The 21,128-nt window shown below is 52.3% G+C and overlaps 2 protein-coding genes across 2 annotated transcripts in view; one reads left to right on the forward strand and one right to left on the reverse strand.

The window, feature by feature from the left end:
• The window catches only part of LOC142007543 (uncharacterized), a 34,105-nt gene extending 30,401 nt beyond the window's left edge, over positions 1–3,704 (reverse strand). The window contains exon 1 of the mRNA XM_074984219.1: positions 3,661–3,704. The gene's annotated coding sequence lies outside the window, so the exon portion shown is untranslated. The remainder of the gene's footprint in view (positions 1–3,660) is intronic.
• Positions 3,705–13,650: 9,946 nt separating this feature from the next.
• The window catches only part of IRF5 (interferon regulatory factor 5), a 38,245-nt gene continuing 30,767 nt past the window's right edge, over positions 13,651–21,128 (forward strand). The window contains exons 1-2 of the mRNA XM_074984222.1: positions 13,651–13,739; positions 16,660–16,788. The gene's annotated coding sequence lies outside the window, so the exon portion shown is untranslated. The remainder of the gene's footprint in view (positions 13,740–16,659; positions 16,789–21,128) is intronic.

Below are 21,128 nucleotides of genomic sequence, written 5' to 3' on the forward strand. Positions count from 1 at the left end.
ACAACGCATGAAAGAAAAATCTTTTAATCTGTGGAAGTCTCCAAAGGGAAAGGGATAGAACCAATTGAGGCTGTTCGACTGGGCAAACACTTTTCTAAAAGTGCCACCAGAAACAATATGACACTGGCTGGAAGAGGGCCTGGAGACATCAGTGGGCCTTCTACGAGTATCTCGGGAATGAGCAGCAGCGGTACAACTTGTATGGGGCACTTCCTGGAGGAAACAGAAGCACCAATGAGATCCCATAGCCATATCTTGTTCAATGGAAATGATGCCCTTTCTGCCACTGACCACCACCTTTTTCCAAACTCTCATTTCTTTTCTTTCCCTCCCTCCTCCATTGTAAACCCACCTGATGCTACTTTCTTATCACCTCTTTCTCCAGTCCCTCAGTCAAATGGATGCTAGTGACTTACATGAATGACAGGTGGAAGCCTGCATTCAGGTGGGAATTCGTGGACATGAAACCCATTCACTTGTATCTTAGTTCATGCTTCACTACTGCTGCTGCCAACATTTACAGTGAGACACAGTAACAGGGTATCTCTTCGGGACAGAAGAATGCTCATCTCTGAAAGTGGTAAAGAGCACACCATTCCAAACACCAAACCTAAAGGACCAGCCTACCTGTAGTTCTCTATTCTCCATCTACTCAGGCAGTTTGCTCGCACAGTTCACATCTGAATAGATCTGTGAAGCTGACAAATGCTATGCGCTTTCCTCCCGCCCAGGGGTTTGGCCCTCAGCCTTCTATCAGACCTGGGTGGAGGATTCTCACTGAGGCTGAGAGTCCTCTCTCCTCCAAGCAGTTCACAAAGCAATATTTTTCTGAAAGGGCTGCATCTTGAAACCCATACATGTGCAATGAGACAGTCAACCAAGGACATGGCTGACAAATCCCAGCACGGGTCAGATCTCATTCCCCAATTGCTGCTCAATAATCCAGTTAGGGTACAGTAAGCTCTCCAGTTATGCAGGGGTTGCGTTCTTGCAACCCCAGCATAACTCAAATTTTTGTGCAAGTCAGAGGGGAGAGAGAACCAGGCTGAAGGCTGGTTCCCAGATCCCCATGGCTCACAGGAACCAGGAAACTGACCAGCACCACAGGGCTGGTCAGGGCGCTGAGAATCAGGGGGCAGCCTGGTTCCTGTCTCCCTGCCACTTGCTGGTCAGTTTCCTGGTTCTGCCAGTGCAGGGCAGCAGGGAACCAGGCTGCTGCTTGGTTCCCAGCTCCCCTTTAGCGGCTCGCGGGACCAGGAAACCAAACAGCCATCACGGCTGCTCAGTTCCCTGGTTGCTTCTCCCTGCCTTCTTCCAGTGGCGGGGCTGTCAGGCTCACAGAGTCCTGGCTGGGGGAAGGGGCCACAGAGCAACTTCAAGTTGCGCTTAACTTGCATTAAAGTGAGTTACGTGCAACTTGAAGCTGCATATTTTGAGCATTTACTGTACAACAGTAAGCCAGTGGACAACCTAGTCTTAGGATACAACACAAAATAGTCCACAGCACTTAAGCAAAGGGGGCTGGACTTTGTCTTTTAACAGGAAATCGTGCACACAGACAAGAATCATTACAAAATATACCACCACCCCTACTGGTACTAATTAGCCCCTTATAGGCAGTCTCAGCAGAAAGGGAGCTCATGATAGAAAGGACCACAGAAAGCAAACTCTCCTTCATATTCTGAAAGACTGTTCCTCTAGACCAGGACTGAGTCACATTGGCAGGGGAAGATTTCACTCCTACAGACAAGGCTAAATCTGCTCAGGGGATGAAAACTGCTGTCTGCTTGTAGCTATATTGGTCTGGAGATCAGATACGACAGAGACAAGGTGAGTGAGGTGGTATCTTTTATTGGAATTTCTGTTGCCGTTCTGGTTGCCCCATCTCAATAAGACTCCAGAAGCAGGTCAATTTCCAAACATTTTCCCTGTGTTTAAAAGGAAGGGAGCATGGTTCCATTTTACGGGGCCAAACACAAGCTAGCTAAAGCACAAAGAGGGACCTGGGATCTCTGAGATTTTCTGTCCACATCTTCAGGGACAGCCTAAAGCATGAGTTGGAACATAGCTGTTTTATGTAATTTGCCCTTGACTGTGGTCTCTTTCACCTTTCACATGGAAGTGCAGTCTTTGGAAACAAGCTCCCAATGTATTATATCCCTTCTCAGCACCGATACCCTCCTGTTAGATTAAAACTGAGCACTGCATGCTGGGTATGGCGTCTCTGCGGGCACACTTCTGTATTACAGATGAAGGTAATCATGGTTTGTGCTTAAAAAACGCAGCCCCAGACTCACAGCCAGCTGTCATTGCCGTGCTAGGCTGGGCAAACCTCGAAATCACCTTCTTTAGGCAACTCCCCAGTTGCTGTCATCACTAGCTGTTACTTAGGGTTGCCAACCTCCTGGTTTTGCTGGGAGTCTCCTGGAATCAGATTCGACCTCACAGAGGCTCCTAAAGCCAATCTGGGAGAAGTCCAACAGTGCAGCAGGGTTAAGACAGTGTTTTCCGTCTCTTGTGGCCCCATGCTGCTCCTGGAAGCAGTTGGCACATCCCTCTCTGCAGCCCTTATGATGGGGGTGAGAGGGAAGAAAGTTACAGGAGCAGTACCTGCAAGCAGGGGCAGTGTGCAGAGTCACCTGGCTCCCCTCTGCACCAGCCCCAGGGAGATGTGCCAGCTGCTTCCCACAACAGCACATGGCCAGAGCAGATGGGGAAGCTGCCTGAGCCACAACTGTGCTGCCAGTTGGAACTGGGAGCCAACTGAGGTAAGTGCTACCACACCAGAGCCTGCTCCCTGCCCCAGATGCAGCCCAGAGCCCCCTTCCACGCTCCAAACCCTTTAGCCCCAGCCATGAGCCTACAACGCCTCCACAGCCTAACCTCCCTCCCAGTGAAAATGAGCAAGTGAGAGTGAGGGAGCAGGGCAGGGGATTAGAGAAGGGGTGGGGCATCAGTGAAAGGGCAGATCAAGGGTGTTTGGCTTTGTATGATTATGCAGCTGGCAACCCCTTCTGGCTGTTCTCCTGTGACTCCCCATTCTGTCTCTGTTCACTTCAGTGATGCTGGAGAAGTCCCCTGCTGCCAGTGATATTCAACCCCTCAAGTTACAGTGCAGAATTAGAAGTGACAGCGCCATAGGCCTTATAATGCAGCTACAGTGAACTGACCCCACAAGACACGTCTGCCTTTTCCCAAATCTAGCTCCTACTCTTTCCTAACCATTACTCAGCTCAGGTTGAGAATTTTGGACAAATTAGTTTCGTTCCGTGCACAAAACAACTCTGAGTGGAGTCGCTCTCCCCAGCTCAGGCTCCCGCTTTCCCCCATGACCCGGAATCCGCAACCGACTCCCCACGAAAGACCCAGGCGAACCAGCGCAGAGGTGTCAGCTCTCGTGGGGCCTTAGTGCTGAGCGTTTTCACCGGGGGAGAGGGAAAATCTGGCGCATTCTGGAGAAGTTTTGCCTTGAGGTTTTGGATTTGCCTGGACCCCGCTGGTGGGCAGGCGCTGACTGCCCCCAAGGGCAGAGATGCGGGAAGATGGGGGGAGGGCCCCGCTGAAAGCGACCCCCCCGCCCCCGGTACAGGAAGCGTTGGTAACTGCGGGCCAAACCCCACGCTGCTCCTGCTGGGGCTACCCACTCCCGGGGGCACGTACCATGTGGCAGGCCTGGCCTCCGAGGCCTCCCGGGAAGTCTCCGGCAGCTGCCCAGGAGGGGTGGAGCGGGGGCTGCCCGCGGGCAGAGGAGAACGACCAGCGCCTGGGGGTGGGGGAGGGGGTGGGGAGGGCAAAAGCAAAGGGGGGGGGCGGAGTGGGGAGGGGCTGGAGCCCCCAGGCAGTTGAAGTGGTGGTGGGGGAGTCGGGGCGCACCGGACTCGGGTGCCAGAAGAGTCTGGTGCTTAGGGGTGGGCGGCTGGGGTGAGGGGTCTCGAATGTGGGGGCGCAGCTGTGTCGGGGGGGGGTTTGGCTGCGGGGCCGGGGTGCGGGCGGGCCCTGTCGCCGCGGGCTGGGGGGTGGGGCTGCCAGGTAACGGCCGCACGTATCGACCGTTCGCTCCCAACGGCTGCCGGCGGCCGTTGAAGGCGGGCCCCAGGGACCAGCCCGCCGCGCCCGCACTGACCAATCGCTGGGCGAAGGGGGAGGAGCGAGACCTGGAGGCGAACCAATGGGAGCGAACAACAGAGAAGGGGCGGGGACAGGTGTTAAAGGGACCGCGGACATTTTCCCGGCCCTCTGCGGCGGCGCTGAGCCTGTGTCCAAGTGCATTGTGGGTACGCGGCTCGGCGCTGGGCCGGACGGAGAGGGGCGGGGTCCAGGATAAGGAGCGCAGAGTCGGCAGGGGGCGGGGCCCATGTCATGGGGGCGGGGCCAGGGTGGAGGGCAAGGCCAGAAGGGGAGGGGGCTGAGCCAGAGGACTTGGGGGGCCCTGGGCCTAGGACAGGCGTATGGGGGGCCTGGGTGGCAGCGCTGCAGTCTGGCTCCTTCAGCACAGGCCTGTGGCAGGAGCTCCCTAAGGGGGTGGCAATAGCAGGTTGTTACCCGCTCTGAACTGGAGGTGGCTGCGGCGTGAACACCCTGCCAGCGCCTGGCAGCAGTGTGGCCAGGCAGCCAGACAGCCAGGGCCCTGTCCCCAAGCAGCTGCTGCACTTTCCACTGCATGTCAAGGCTCTGGCCCCACGGAAGGCAGCGGGGATCATAGAGCCCTAGGGCTGGAAGAGACCTCAGAGGTCGTTGGGTCCAACCCCTGCTGAAAGCGGGACCAACCTGAACTAAATCATCCCCGCGAGGGCTTTGTTAAACCAGGACGTAAAAACCCCTCCACCCCTCTAGGTAATGCCTTCCAGTGCTTCACCACACCCCTCGAGAAGGGGTTTTTTTTTTCTAATATCCAACCTAGCCTTCCCTTTACTGCCACTTGAAACCATTGCTCCATTCTGTCACCACTGAGAATATCCCCTGTCCATCCTCTGCGGAGCCCCGCTGCAGGGTGCTAGTTGAAGGCTGCTCTCAAATCCCCCCTCGCTCTTCTGTAGAGTAAATAAGCCCCAATTCCTCAGTTTTTCCTGATAAGTCACTTGCTCCAGCCTCCTGATAATTTTTGTTGCCCTCCACTGGACTCTCTCCAGTGCGACCACATCCTTTTTTGCAATGGATGCCCCCAGCTTGGACGCAACATTAACTGATGTAGGCTTAGGCCCCAAATCCAGAATTTACATATCCCAGGTGTCAATAACCAGACACTGAAATAGGGGGTGAACTAGAAGTAGGACTGACAACTCACAACCAATACCAGAGAAGGATATGCCCTGGGCAGCAATCTTCATAAAGGAGCTATTAAACATATCAGCCCCCAACCAGGCTGGCTACACCGGATCCAACTGCTAGAATGAGGATTGTATCAAACAGAAGTCTCCAAACCTCTAGGCCTTGTATCCTGTAATTTTTAATTCATTATCCTAGGTGTGGGGGGATTTGATTTTTATTGGTCGATGTTGGTAAACCTCTGTTTCCCTCGACACACCCAAACTGACAACTAAAATATTTCCATCCAACTACCCAGTGTGAAAAAAATGTGGCTTGAGAACTTGCTGTAGTCAAGATTCAGTGGTTTAGAATTTGGAATGAGCCTTGTTACAAGTGGACTAGCGTAGGAATAACACACAGGTGTGATTTAAGACAGATCTAATTTGTGTGTTTTGACATGATGTTGACAATTCATTATTTAAGTTTGTAAAGCTTTTTGAATGTTAACGTCATTACTCTGGTCCTCCCTCTACCCCATAATTCCCCACAAGTTACAAGCCACTTAGTGCCCCAGCCAGCAATCACAATAAACATGTCACTGATGTATTAAAAAATCACAATCAACAAATAGTGGACATTTCCGAGTCTTTCAGACATGATTTAAATTTTCGTTTTTAAAACGGAACTAGGCTCTGTCTAATTCAGCCACAAGTTATTGGCCATGATACAGGAATCTCAGCATGAAATTCTGGGGCGATGTTATGCAAGAGGCCAGATTAGCGGTCCTTCTGGTGTTAAATCTGTGACTCTCACGTTGTTTTACATCATCTGCATTTGACAGAGGAGGAAATGTTGAGGATACGTGTAACAGGAAATCTCTGACCAGAACTCAGGGGTCCTGATTCCATGTCACCAAGACAAAATCCATGTTTAAGTCAACATTACCTTTGAGAAAGATGCAATGAAACCCTGTGATTGTCAGTCTACTATTGCTAATATCTCTGCAGGGAAACAATACTCTCAGCTTGTGCAGAAAGTATATGTCGGTACCAATGACACAGGGAAGGGTAGAAGAGATGTTCTGGAGGCCAAATTTAGGTTACTAGGAAAGAGACTGAAATCCAGAACATCTATCGTGGCATTCTCTGAAATGCTTCCAGTTCCACGCGCAGGGCCAGATAGACAGGCAGAACTTCAGAGTCTCAATGCGTGGATGAGACGATGGTGTAGGGAAGAGGGGTTTAGATTTATTAGGAACTGGGGACGCTTTTGGGGTAGGGGGAGCCTATACAGGAATGATGGGCTCCACCTAAATCAAGGTGGATCCAGACTGCTGGCATTAAACATTAAAAAGGTTGTAGAGCAGTTTTTAAACTCAGAGGTGGGGGAAAGCCGATTGGTGCGGGGGAGCACGTGGATCGGACGGAGACTTCTCTTACATGAGGCTCCATAGATAGGGATTCCCTAGAAGTTAGTCAGGTAGGGAACATGGGAAATAATATATGGGCAAGATCAGATGTGAAACAATCGCATATAAAAAAATCCAACGCGTCTGTGAAAGGCGGACATATAAATAGTGGTAGTTTTTTAACGTGCTTTTACACAAATGCTAGGAGTCTGTCTAATAAGATGGGTGAACTGGAGTACCTCATATCAAAGGAGGAAGTTGACATAATAGGCATCTCAGAAACATGGTGGAATGAGGACAATCAGTGGGACACTATCATACCGGGATATAAATTATATCGGAAAGACAGAACAGGTCGTGCGGGTGGCGGAGTGGTACTATATGTGAAGGTTAATATAGAATCAAATGAAACAAAAATCCTAAAGGAATCAAAATGTTCCGTAGAATCATTATGGATAACAATTCATTCCTCTAATATGAATATGGCATTAGGAATATATTACTGACCACCTAACCAGGACAGTGATAGTGATGCTGAAATGTTAAGGGAGATTAAAGAGGCTATCACAATAAAAAACACAGTAATAATAGGATATTTCAATTATCCCCATATTGATTGGGTACATGTCACCTCAGGACGGGATTCAGAGATTAAATTTCTTGATGCCTTAAATGACTGCTTCTTGGAGCAGCTAGTACAGGAACCCACAAGGGGAGAGTCAATTCTCGATCTAGTCCTGACTGGAACGCAGGATCTGGTCCAAGAGGTAACTGTTACTGGACCGCTTGGAAATAGTGACCACAATATAATAACTTTTAATATTCCTGTGTTGGGAAGAACACCGCAGCGGTCAAACACTCCGGCATTTAATTTCAAAAAGGGGAATTACACTAAAATGAGGAAGCTAGTTAAACAGAAACTAAAAGGTAGAGTAACTAAACTAAAATCCCTGGAAGCTGCATGGAAACTGCTTAAAGACACCATACTAGAGGCCCAACTTAAATGTATACCCCAAATAAAAAAACACAGTAAGAGACCTAACAAAGAACCACCATGGCTTAACAGCCATGTTAAAAAGGCAGTGAGAGAGAAAAGGGCAGCTTTTAAAAAGTGGAAGTCAAATCCTAGTGAGGAAAATAGGAAGGAACATAAACACTCCCAAATTAAGTGTCATAACATAGTAAGAAAAGCCAAAAAAGATTTTGAGGAACAGCTAGCCAAAAATTCCAAAAACGATAGTAAAATGTTTTTTAAATACATTAGAAGCAGGAAGCCCGCTAAAAAAGCAGTGGGGCCCTTGGACGATAAAGATATAAAAGGAGCGATCAAGGAAGACAGTGCCATTGCGGAGCAATTAAATGATTTCTTTGCTTCAGTCTTCACGGCTGAGGATGTTACAGAGGTTCCTAAATCTGAGCCAGCCTTTTTAGGTGACAAATCTGAGGAACTCTCCCAGATTGAAGTGACATTAGAGGAGGTTTTGGAGTTAATTGATAAGCTGAATAGTAACAAGTCGCCAGGACCAGACGGCATTCACCCAAGGGTTCTGAAAGAACTCAAATGTGAAATTGCGGAGTTATTAACAGTGGTTTGTAACCTATCCTTTAAATCCGCTTCGGTACCCAATGACTGGAAGACGGCCAATATAACGCCAATATTTAAAAAAGGCTCCAGAGGAGACCCTGGCAATTATAGACCGATAAGTCTAACATCATTACCAGGCAAATTAGTAGAAACAATAGTAAAGAATAAAATTGCAAGGCACGTAGAAGAGCACGAATTGTTGGGCAAAAGTCAGCATGGTTTCTGCAGAGGGAAGTCGTGTCTAACTAATCTATTAGAATTCTTTGAAGGGGTTAATAAACATGCGGACAAGGGGCACCCAGTGGACATAATATACCTAGATTTCCAGAAAGCCTTTGACACGGTCTCACACCAAAGGCTTTTATGTAAATTAGGCGGTCATGGGATAGGAGGAAAGATCCTTTCATAGATCGGAAACTGGTTAAAAGACAGGAAACAAAGGGTTGGAATAAATGGTAAATTTTCACAATGGAGGGGGGTAACTAGTGGTGTTCCCCAGGGGTCAGTCCTGGGACCGATCCTGTTCAACTTGTTCATCAATGATCTAGAAAATGAGGTAAGCAGTGAGGTGGCAAAGTTTGCAGATGACACCAAGTTGTTCAGGACAGTCAAAACCAAAAGGGATTGTGAAGAACTACAAAAAGATCTCAGTAAACTGAGTGATTGGACAGCAAAATGGCAAATGAAATTTAATGTGGGTAAGTGTAAGGTAATGCACATTGGAAAAAATAACCCAAATTACACGTACAACATGATGGGGTCAAATTTAGCTACGACAGATCAGGAAAGGGATCTTGGAGTTATAGTGGATAGTTCTCTGAAGACATCCACGCAGTGTGCAGCGGCAGTTAGTAAAGCAAATAGGATGTTAGGAATTATTAAAAAAGGGATCGATAATAAGACAAAAGATATCATACTTCCCCTATATAAAACTATGGTACGCCCACATCTTGAGTACTGTGTGCAGATGTGGTCTCCTCACCTAAAAAAAGATATATTGGCATTAGAAAAGGTACAGAAAAGGGTGACTAAGATGATTAGGGGTTTGGAACGGGTCCCATATGGGGAGAGGCTAGAGAGACTGGGACTTTTCAGTCTGGAAAAGAGGCGATTGAGGGGTGATATGATAGAGGTATATAAAATCATGAATGGTGTGGAGAAAGTGAACATAGAAGAATTATTTACCTTTTCCCACAATACAAGAACTAGGCAACACCAAATGAAATTGATGGGTAGTAGGTTCAAAACTAATAAAAGGAAATTTTTCTTCACACAGCGCACAGTCAACCTGTGGAACTCCTTGCCGGAGGAGGCTGTGAAGGCCAGGACTCTATTAGTGTTTAAAGAAGAGCTTGATAAATTTTTGCAGGTTAGGTCCATAAATGGCTATTAGCCAGGGGTGAAGTATGGTGCCCTGGCCTTCAGTACAAGGGCAGGAGATGGATGGCAAGAGATAAATCACTTGATCGTTGTCTTCTGTTCTCCTTCTCTGGGGCACCTGGCATTGGCCACTGTTGGCAGATTGGATACTGGGCTGGATGGACCTTTGGTCTGACCCAGTATGGCCATTCTTATGTTCTTATGTTCTTAAGTTTTTAATTCATGTGTCTAGATCACAGCTGGAATGGGCCTGATGACAGTTCATTGCCACAGTCCTGTTGGAACAGCTCAGGTACTGTCAGAGATCTCATGAGCTAACGCCCAATCTTTTGTCAAATTAAGTAACATTCCTGGTCTGTCTCACTCAGATGGAGCAGATAAATATTCATTATTTGATGTTTTACATTTCTGCGGAACCTTGCTACTACAATGCCAGCAGGAATAGCCTATGGAAATCACCTCTCCCTCCTCTGAAATAGAGCTATTCCGCTCAGAGAGGGAGCCAGGAATTGGGAACATTGATCAACAGAGTTTTGGACCAAGGATTTTAGAGCAAAGCTCTGCTCATTGAATCCTTAATATGCACATAGAACAAACAAGATATTGGCACTTAAGACCTCATCTGAAAGACCTTCAGGCGCTAAATCATATGGAGATAAGCTTATAATGAGGTATGGAGATATGAATCTCGTTGACCTGGAAGGGACCTTGGGAGGTCCTTCAGTCCTGTCCCTATCCTCTTGGCAAGACTAAGCACCATCCTTTTTCTTTATTCATTTTTTAAAAAGATTTATTTACTGCAGATACCTAAGTGGCCCCCTCTAGCGCTGTGCTCACAACCCTGGGTTTAGCAGGCCCACGCTCAAACCACTGAGCTATCCCTCCCCCCCTTGGCTAGAAGGATGAAGGGCTAGGAGAACCCTATTTGAATCTGAAGCTGGGTTTCATGGATCTGGGTTTCTGGCAACTCCTGGTTAGCAGTTTCAAAAATGCTTTAGTTAAGAAAATAATTTCCTACCAAAAGCTCTTTGGTGAGAGGCTGGAATGTTTTAAACTGAGCAAATCAGAATTCAGCATTTTTTTTCTGTTAGATCTGAGCTCCAACATATTGCTTTTAAAGGAATATGTTCCCAGGGAAGTCTTGTCTCAGAAGAAAGGATTGGAAAAAGACACAATGGAACAAATGGATTGAGTTAGTTCCATTCTCTTCTGAGCCTCAGATTCGTGCCAGGATAGGCTGGCAGAGGGGCTGTCACTGTATTTCCCTTTGTGTAGGATGGCAAGCATGGAAATCTCATTTTGTGGTTAAGTTTTGAGGTCAGGATTAAAAAGAGATTGATTGGGTTAGTTTCACCAGCTGGAAGAAAGGAACCTTAGCTTAATTTCTCCAAAACAAAACATCTCACTGGAGCACCCATTGTGCTTGTGCTATAGAACAGAATTACAGGACACTAAAACTGGAAGGGACCTTGAGAGGTCATTGAGTCCTGTCTCCTGCCCTTGTGGCAGGATGATGCACCATCTAGCCAGGGGTCTGCAACCTGAGGCTCCAGAGCCATGTGCAGCTCTTTAAGGACTTCTTTGTGGCTCCCAACGCTATAATTGCAAAGTAAAACAAAACAAAACAAAACAAAAAAAACCCCTCCTGATTATTTTTGATGAACAGGGAACATCTAAACAACCAACTATGAGCAACTCATAGCTAAATAGCAAAGGATATGCAATCTAGAAATGCTGGATAACTCCCCCTTTAACAGGTGCAGTGCATTGTGGGATATGATCTTGTATCTGTGTTTTGATCATGGTGTTAATAAAGTCTTGATTTTGAAAAGGGAAGCTTGTGGCATTCCTACTGTGGAGGACAACTCACAGTGTAAGAAAGAAAACAGATATTAAACTTGAAGTAAATTTGGTATCATTAAAGTGGGTTAGGGAGTGAAAGTCAGAAGGACAGTTCCCCCCACATACTGTGTGAGGAAATAGAATATGTAAAAAAGTTTGTGACCATCCTGCAGTCAACACATATGGCATTACAAATCATTGTGTGCTTCTCTTAAAACGGGTTACAAAAAGTTTGATTTGACATTATTTATTACGGCCCGTCTCATATTCACATGCATTGTGCATCTTGAATTATTGAGTTTCTACTAGATTAAAAAAATAAATAAATAAAAACATTCTTCTTTTAGTTGCTGGTGTCTGGTCTAGACCGTCCCTGATAGGTGCTGGTAGCTGCCTGGCCACACAGGGCTGGCTTCGCCTCACTGGAAGCTTGTGCACTTCATGGAAAGCTACTTTCAAATGCCACACAGATTTTCCTGGAGGAAGTGTTATCCCCATGGGAAAGTCTCACTGGTACACTTTTTCTTGCTTGGTCTCCTAACAGGAATGTATGAGAGAGGTGGCCGTGTTAGCCTGTGGCTTCGAGAACAACAAGAAGTCTTGTGGCACCTTATAGACTTAGATATTTTGGAGCATCGGCTTTTGTGGGCAAAGACCCGCTTCATCAGATGCACGAAAGCTGATGCTCCAAAATATCTGTTGGTCTATAAAGTGCCACAAGACTTCTTGTTGTAACAGGAATGTGATGCCAATGAGCCATTGAAGGTTTCCACGAGGGAAGGAGATACAGTGTGGATGAAGGTACCTGGAAGAGGTGGGTCAACAGCTGACCAGGGGAAGGCGTTTTTCCATGGCAGAGGAGGGCTGGCAAGGCAAAGATTCCCAGGCGTACAAAGAGCTGGCACAAGAGAAATGTCATTGGACAAAGAGCTGTCGTGGAAAGGCTGTCCATGGGGGCGGGGAATGACTCCCCCCCAGGCAAAACTCATGTCTCAGCGACAGGCAATCCAAGTCAACTGCAGGGAGCAAGTGAAGGTCCCGCTTAATTCTCTGGATAAACCACTGGGTGGCACAGGTGAGGGGCTCCCCAGGTAGGTGATGGGCACAGGGGTGGGGCTTTTGTGCCATGGAGCTGCCCAGGCAGGTGAGGAGCCCCACAGCAGGTGAAGGCTGGCCCAGGTGCGGGGCTCCTCCCCAGCCACCTAGGGGGCACATGGGCTGGCCCAGGTGTCTGGTTCCTCAGACAGATAAGGGACTGACTCATATGCGTGGCTCCCCAAGTGAGTGGGGGGGGGGGGCGCAGGGGCAGCCTAGGTGTGCGGCTGCCCCGGGTACAGGGCTCCCCCAGCAGGAGAGGGGCACAGGGGGGCCCGGGTACAGGGCTCCCCCGGCAGGAGAGAGGCGCAGGGGGGCCAAGGTGCGCGGCTGCCCCGGCAGGAGAGGGGCGCAGGGGCGCCCGGGTGCGGGGCTCCCCCGGCAGGAGAGGGGCGCAGGGGCGCCCGGGTGCGGGGCTCCCCCGGCAGGAGAGGGGCGCAGGGGGGCCCGGGTGCGGGGCTCCCCCGGCAGGAGAGGGGCGCAGGGGGGCCCGGGTACGGGGCTCCCCCGGCAGGAGAGGGGCGCAGGGGGGCCCGGGTGCGCGGCTCCCCCGGCAGGAGAGGGGCGCAGGGGGGCCCGGGTGCGCTGCTCCCCCGGCAGGAGAGGGGCGGAGAGGGGCCGAGGTGCGCGGCTCCCCCGGCAGGAGAGGGGCGCAGGGGGGGCCAGGTGCGCGGCTGCCCCGGCAGGAGAGGGGCGCAGGGGGGCCCGGGTACGGGGCTCCCCCGGCAGGAGAGGGGCGCAGGGGGGCCCGGGTGCGCTGCTCCCCCGGCAGGAGAGGGGCGCAGGGGGGCCCGGGTGCGCGGCTCCCCCGGCAGGAGAGGGGCGCAGGGGGGCCCGGGTGCGCTGCTCCCCCGGCAGGAGAGGGGCGGAGAGGGGCCGAGGTGCGCGGCTCCCCCGGCAGGAGAGGGGCGCAGGGGGGCCCGAGTACAAGGGCTGCCCCGGCAGGAGAGGGGCGCAGGGGGGGCCAGGTGCGCGGCTGCCCCGGCAGGTGAGGCTGGCCCCGGGCCGCCCTGGCAGGGAGGTGCCGGCGGAGGCGGGGGCGGTGCGAGCGGCGGCCCCCCACGCGGAAGTGCTGGGCGGCGGCGGCTGCTGCCGGAGATCGGAGCCCGGCCCGGCTGCCAGCGGCCCCGGGCAGCGAGGGGGGCGGCCCGGCAGGAGGATCCGAGAGTCCCCCGGCGCAGGGTGAGTGCCGGCCCCTTCCCCTGCCCTGCCCCGGGCGCCCCGGCCCCGCTCAGGCCTGGCCCCTCCCCACTCCTGCCCCCTGGCAGCCCCTCACGCGTGCCAGCTCCTTCTCCGTGCCAGCCCCCAAGCCCCTGTCCTGTGCCAGCCCCCGAGTCCCGCCCCTGCTGGGTCAGCCCCTCCAGCGCCCAGCGGCAGCTCCGCCAGGTAGGGGCTGGCACAGGTGCTGCCCCGGGGACAGGCGCCTTTATGACCCTAGTGATGTTTCCTGGACTGGGACTGTAAACCCCCGTGGGAGAGAGGGAAAGGAAAGCAGGCGGGCTCCGGCGCCCGGGTTGGGGGGTGCTGATGCTCACCCCTGCCCCCCGCGGGGAGTCATCAGCACAGAGCTCTGCATTGGGCACATGCTGTTTTTTCGAATGAACGGAGCGAGCTGTGGCCCAAGCCGGTTTGTCTCAGGGCTGGGAACACAGCCCTTGCCGATGGGACTGGGCTCCTCAGGCCGGGTCCTCACAGAGCTCTCCGTGCTGGCTGGCGTTGTGTGAAGACACACAAGGCCACGCTACCTCCCTGCAGGGTCGGGTGTACTGACACCCTGTGCAGGGCTGGGTATGGGCCTGGATGTGCGTAGACACAAACATTCTCCCTCCACGAGATTGTGTGTACTCACTCCCTGTGCAGGGCTCACAAGCTCCTTGTGTACAAACTACCGGATTCCACCCCCCACCCCCGGCTTCCGCTGGTCCCCTGGCCCCAGGGAGCAGCCTCTGCAGAGGAGGACACAGAAGAGGCCCATGCTAGACTGAGAGTGGGATGTGGAGAGAGTAGCAAAGTGCTGTTGGCAGGATATGTGGCCAGTTGCTCACAACCAGGGCAAAAACCACTTGGGTTGTTCCCTCTTAATGCCTGCTCCTCCATTGGCCATATTCCCACCCACTCCAGTTACCCCCAGAGGATCTTTTTCCATGACATACCACAAGCAGGCAGCCCCTTGCGAACACCTAGGAGCCGGGGGATTAAATGAATAACGAACCTGGCAGCTAGTGTAGGTTTTACTGATAATTTGTCAAAGGAGTTTTCAATGCCACAGCGAAGACAAAATTAGGAAAAAAACATCAGAGGATTTGATTTTTCACCTTCCCCTGCGGGGACTGTCTAACTGCCCCAGCCTGTCCCAGACAGGCAGAGTGTGACAGCGAATTCAGAACAGGCATGAAAGAGACAAGAGAGGTTGGGTGGGTTGAGACAAGGAAACTTTAAAACACACCTTGAAAAAATTCTCTCCGTGCCAGTAATCGAGGGGATTGCTAGGAACAAGGAGACATTTCCTTTAAAAAAAATAATCCCCAAACAAAAGCAATGGTGGCCTTTTCTCTGGGAGCCTGGCCCTCCCTTTTACTGGGACCCCATTCTTTAAATGCCCCCCTGAAACCACCCCCCACTCATGCATCTGATGAGCGGAACTTTGCCCACGAAAGCTTCTGCTCCAAAATATCTGTTAGTCTATAAGGTGCCACAAGACTTCTTGTTGTTCTTTAAAAAGAGACAATTAGGGCGAATCTGGGGGAAAGTGGAAGAAAATGACATCTGGGCAAAGCGGCTGGAACTGAAGAGTGGTTGTTGGGAGTGAAAAAGCCAGTCCTGCTCTGCCTGAGAGGGTGGCTAGATTGGCTGTAATAGGCCAGACCAGTGACTGATACAGAGAGATCAGTAACACCCCCCACCAACTTCTTTCTCCCAGCAGTGGGTTTTGGCCCCTGCCAAAGGCAGAATTCTCCTGACCTAGGTACACCAGCAACCTGAGGAAGGCAACAGCAACATTAACTGTTCATCCCTCCCAGAGCCTAGTTCTCCTTGTAATAATAAACTCCTGGGCTGAGCACAGCTGCAGAGAGGAGAAAGGGGAGTTCCCCTCCTTAAGCAATAATGACAAACACGAGGAGCCAGGCAGGGTGGTGCTGTCCTAGCTGTGTCAGAATGCTGAGTTTGTTGTTTTAGCAGCGTGCTTCCCTGTTCCTTTCAAAAACCCAGACCAGAATGGCAGCACAAAGGCTAGGCTAGGCTGGGCTGGGCTGCGCTGGGCAGGGCAGGGCAGGGCAGGGCAGGGCTGGACCGGGGGGCGGGGCAGGCCAGGCCAGGCCAGGCCTCGCCTCTGCGGCAGAAAGGGGTAGGAAGGCCAGAGCCACCAATAAAAAAGCAGTCAAACTTGGGTGTTTCCAGGCAGACACCTCCATGTGTGTCTACGCACCTGAATAAGGGAAATGATTTAGTTGTTTAAGTGTGGATCCCGTTGGCTGAATATAGACACTCGAGTCTGAAAGCCGGCCCTGCTGTAATCACCAGGCAGCGTATTCAGAGCTGCAAAACTTTGGGGACCAATCCTACAAGGCTCCACTGCACAGTTCTTCTGTGGATAATACTGTCTAGGAGGGCAGGTAGCAAACCGACAGCTGCCATAAGGCCTCGTTGCTCCTAAGCATCACACTGTGGATTCCTGGGTGGTTTCTCCCGTGTTCTGAAATGGACACACATTGTTATTACAACAGCCTGAAGTCAACAGTGAACCCCAGATCCCTCCCTCTACTTATAGAGCGGTGAGCCTCTGGCAAAATGAGAAGCTTAATGCTGCAATCCTGGGTACTGCTCCTGCCTGCCTGGGGTTTGGTTGCCTTTCAACTGAGCTTCTGGGGTGCACGACTGTCTCTGAGAACCTGTCTGTCCAGCACCCAGCACTATGGGTCCCTGATTGAGGTCTTCGGGGATCGCTGTGATACAAATAAGAAATGAAAGAGGCTGTTTCAGGCGTAGGCAGGCTGTTTACTCTCCTTCTCCCAAAGCGACGGCGTTCTTGTGCTTTGCAGCCAGAAACCCATTTCTATTTCTGATGTTTTGAGGAAGTGTCTCTCTCTTCTATTTATTTCAGACTGAAGTTAGAAAAACCCCAGCCTGAGTTTCAAATCCCCCTCTCTGGCCTTGAATTCAAAGCCAGGCCTCCACAGGCTTCCGATAGACCTTGGGCTGTCTCGCTTTCCATTCCGTGAAGCTACATTAGGTAAGTCCACTGGTCTTTTGCATGTTTGGCTTTCAGCAGGCACCTGGTAGTGTGAAAGAACCAGGCAGGGATTCCCTGTGGTGCAGGGCACCCTGTGTCTTTTATCTCGCTCCAGTGTCTGAAGAGCTGTTGCCAGCTAGCATGATGTGGTTATGAATGGTCAATTGCTGTTCAGGCCCAGGAGCCATGTTATGTGGGAGTGGAGTCTGTCACTTCTTACAATATCTTTATTCCTCTTTAATTATTAGGTGGAGGAAGGGCTTGTAAATAACAACTTGTTACCATGTCACCCAGTTGCAAACTGTGGTCAGGTCACAGTCCAGAGTTAGGGACTCAGATAAAAGTCGAGAATGTGGAGTCAATTAAGCTGGTTTCTCCTCCTTTAAGAAATCCTTTAAAGGGACGTCGATCTGCTTGATTGTCAAGATAACGCTTGAAAAACGTTGTCCTTCCGAGAGTTGCAAGTGGCCTGTAAGATTAGTTAATCCGAGACGTGTTAGCAGAAAGCCAAACTGTCGCTGTCGTTGCGCTTTGTCTCATGATGTTTCACAGCGTGTTGTCATCAGCTTAGCTGTTTCTCTTTGCAGGCAGTCAGTGGCGGGGGGTTTCCTTTGCTGGAAAGGAATGTGGAGACATGGCTGGGTAGGCGGGGAGAGAGCGTTTTTAAAAAGGAATTTAGGAAAAAACTCAGGTCAGATTGTGCAAAGGAAACGCCGTCAGAAATAGGAATTCGCTGGAAGTTAGGGTCGGGTTTTTTGTTGCTTTTCCTTTTTTAAAGTTGAGAACCTACCATTGTTTTTGGCTGTGTGCTGATAATTCTGGGGAATCCCTCTCTGGCGGCCTTTGTGCAACCGCAGAATGAAAATCTGGCCCGGAGAAGCTAAACCGACTGTGAAAAATAGCAGAGGCGCAAAACCAGTCTGCTGTTTGCTCACGTTAAACGGTATCCCGAGTCCCCTCCCTGGGATATGATGAAAATGACCCAGGGTCCTTCCCATGGGTTTCCACCTGGGGCAGGGCCTGAAAAGACCCAGATTATTTCATTGTGCCAGATGACAAAAAGTAGCTAATACTCACTCCTGTCACGAGCGCAGGGGGCTGGATTAGGTGAGCTCTCGAGGTCCCACCAGCCCTACGGTTCTGGTAAGTTGGTGCTCGGTGTCAGGGTATTGGCTACAGCAGAACAACGAAGAGGAGCCTGGGTTTAAACCGAGAGCCACCAGGAACATATGCACAAGATGTTTGCTTATGGAAAGAATCCAGGGGGCTGTGAAGGCCAGGACTCTATTAGGGTTTAAAAAAGAGCTTGATAAATTTTTGCAGGTCAGGTCCATAAATGGCTATTAGCCAGGGATAAAGTATGGTGCCCTAGCCTTCATAACAAGGGCAGGAGATGGATGGCAGGAGATAAATCACTTGTCTTCTGTTCTCCTTCTCTGGGGCACCTGGCATTGGCCGCCGTCGGCAGATGGGATGCTGGGCTTGATGGACCTTTGGTCTGACCCAGTATGGCCGTTCTTATGTTCTTATGTTCTTATGTTAATACATTCCAGCAGCATTAATGTTTCCTGGAAGATGGGCTGGAATTGGTGTGGGAAGAGGGATGCCGGTCCATTGTGAGGTTGAGAAGTTGCCACCCAGCTTTGCGGGTGGAGCCGCCAAGGGAATTTTTGCCTGTTGCATTTGCTGCAAGAGCGGCTGTGGGGTGGCAGCAGGTTTGCCAGGGAGGGTTTTGCCTGGAGCCAGGGGAGTGGTCCTTGCTCCTCGTCTGTAGTGACTCTGTCAGCGCCCCTTGGTCTGACAGACGCTCCGCTATCTGCCCCGCCCCTGCGAGGGGCTGAGGGTGGCCAGGGATGGAGCCCAGCCCTGTGCCATAGCCCTAGAAGTGGAGACCCCTCGCTGGAGTCCTGGTTTCCGGGCAGACAGCCTCTCGGAGTCGGCGTTGCAGGGAGATGCTTTCTTGGGTGTACTTTTTCCTTACTCCTAGTCTCAGGAGCAGGCTATTGCCAGCCTGGCTGAGAACACTGGTCCACAGAAGGGCTGGCTCAAGAAAGGCCCTTGAGGGGCTGCAGCCCAGGGACCCTGGCTAAGAGGGGCCCCCTGCGCAGCAGCCGCTAAAGCCCCCCTGTGATCCCCGCTAGTGCTCCCTTGTGGGGGGCAGGCAAGAGGTGCCATGCGCTGTGGTTCCTCTTCCCCCGCAGCCTGGGCTGGAGCTGCATCACCGTGAACACCAGGAGGCTCCGTCCCTGCACGGCCCTCGCCTGGAGATCCCGCCCCGGCAGCTCCCATTGGCCAGGAAAACGGGAGCCGGGGGGGTGGTGCTTACAGGCCAGTGCGGTACAGCATGGAGACATCTTTCCCCCTCCCACCAAGGGGGGCCTCTCCCAGTAAGCATCCTGCACCCCAGGCACCTCATCCCCAGTCCCACCCCAGAGCCCACCCCATCAGTTCCCACCCCCGCCCTCCTGCCTCAATCTGCACCCCCCTCCCTCACACTGAACCTCTCCGTTTTGGCCTGACCCTGGAGCCTACAGAGCCCCGTCAGAATCTAGTAGCCCCAGGTCCCTGGAAGAGTTAATCCGGCCTGGTGCATAGGCTGAAAGTCCAGCAAGGGCCAGCGCCAGCCGCTGCAGAGCCCAAGTCCCTGGGAGAGGCCTTGTGGGCAATGCTCCATAAAGGGGCAGTTCCCCATCTCCACCGGCCAGGGCCTGGCCAGCAGGAAGCCTGTGCAGGCGTGGCCTTTCCTTTCTGTGGTGGGGTGGGGGTAGAGTCACTTTCCTGCCACTTTCGGTGGCTCCTGCTTCCTTCGTGCTGAACTGGGCTGTTTAATGCCGCAGGAGGCGTGTGCGTGGGACGGGAAATCTAGGCCTTCTGCTCCCGGAGGGAGGGAGGAGGCCACAAGAGGGCCCTGTGAGCAGCACAGGTGTCTCTGGGCTCTGGTGGACCATGGCTGGGTGGACTCAGCACCGCTGCAGCAGGGGGGTGGATTCAGGCACACAGGCAGACCAGACTGTACTGATGGGGCGTATTGCCCCAGCACATCTGGGAGGGGAGCCCCAGGACTGGAGCTGGAGTGCCTGACACCTCAGCCCGGCCCGGCCTGCAGGGGTTGAGTGATCATGGACAGATGAAGGGGGCTGCTGGGGTTTCTGCACCCGGGCACCTCGTGCCTGGCAGCAGCTCCCATTGGTGGCGGTGGTTTTGTTTCCTTACCAACGGTTGCTCCTCTGCGCTGGGAGGGTGTGTAATGGGGCAGGTCTCCTAGGAGACCCTGGGCTTTGGATGCCCGCCAGGCTCGGCCTTGCAGTGGAAGAACCAGCTGGCAAAGGAGAGGCTGGTCCCCGCTGCACCTGGGGGTGCGTCACGTCCCTGGTGGCTGCGATGGGACAGCGCTGGGGGCGATGAAACAAGGGGGGCTGGAACTGACCAGGAGCGAGGCGGGTCGGGACGGGGAAGGGCTTCGTGCACTGGAAGCAGGAGGTGCAGCTGCCGTAGGCCCCCTGCACCAGTTGGAAGACGAGCTGTCCAACCCGGGTATCTTCAGTTCGTCCTGGCCCCAAGTATTGGTCCCTTCTCAGCCAATCAGGCAGCATATGCAAATTTCTGCTTTCTGGTTGGCTTGAAGGAATACTTTTCCCCCTGCCACTGGACCGGTGTCCCCTGCTGATGGCACCGTCTCCTGGTGGCGCTGAGGATTAGCTTTGACCAGGCATGGTGCCCTCCACTGGCGGCATCTCTCCTCTTGTGCCCTGGGCAACTGGGTGTTCTCCGGCCAGGTCACTGTGTGCTTCCCCTCTGGGTACCAAAGTCTCTCTTGAGACTTGGACTCTGCCAGCCTCCCAGCTTGCTGCCCTGCTGGTACCACCTCCCAGCAGCCGGCAGAGGGGCGGGGGCCAGGGCTGGCATTCCAGCCTGGGACCCTTGACTTGTTTTCCTGCAAGACCCTATTGCTCCTTCCTGCTGCGTCTGGGCTTTACACGGCCCCTCTCTTCCTGCCCAGCTGAGCCCACGTCTGAGCCATCCCCACCCGTTGGCTGCTCCTTCACACGCTGCCCAGGCAGTTAATTGAACCCATCTTTCAGCTGTGCCCAACTCTGCTGTCACCGGGAGTATGGAACCAGCAAGTGCAAATTCCCCTCTGTTCGGCACTGGTGAGGCCACATCTGGAATATTGTGTCCAGTTTCAGGCCCCCCAGTACAAAAAGGACGTGGATTTGCTGGAGCAGGTTCAGCGAAGGGCAACGAAAATGATTGAGGGGCTGGAGCACAAGACCTATGAGGAGAGGCTGAGGGACTTGGGCTTGTTTAGTTTACAGAAGAGAAGACTGAGGGGTGATTTA

Source organism: Carettochelys insculpta, chromosome 1, assembly GCF_033958435.1.
Source record: "Carettochelys insculpta isolate YL-2023 chromosome 1, ASM3395843v1, whole genome shotgun sequence".
NCBI lineage: Eukaryota > Metazoa > Chordata > Testudines > Carettochelyidae > Carettochelys > Carettochelys insculpta.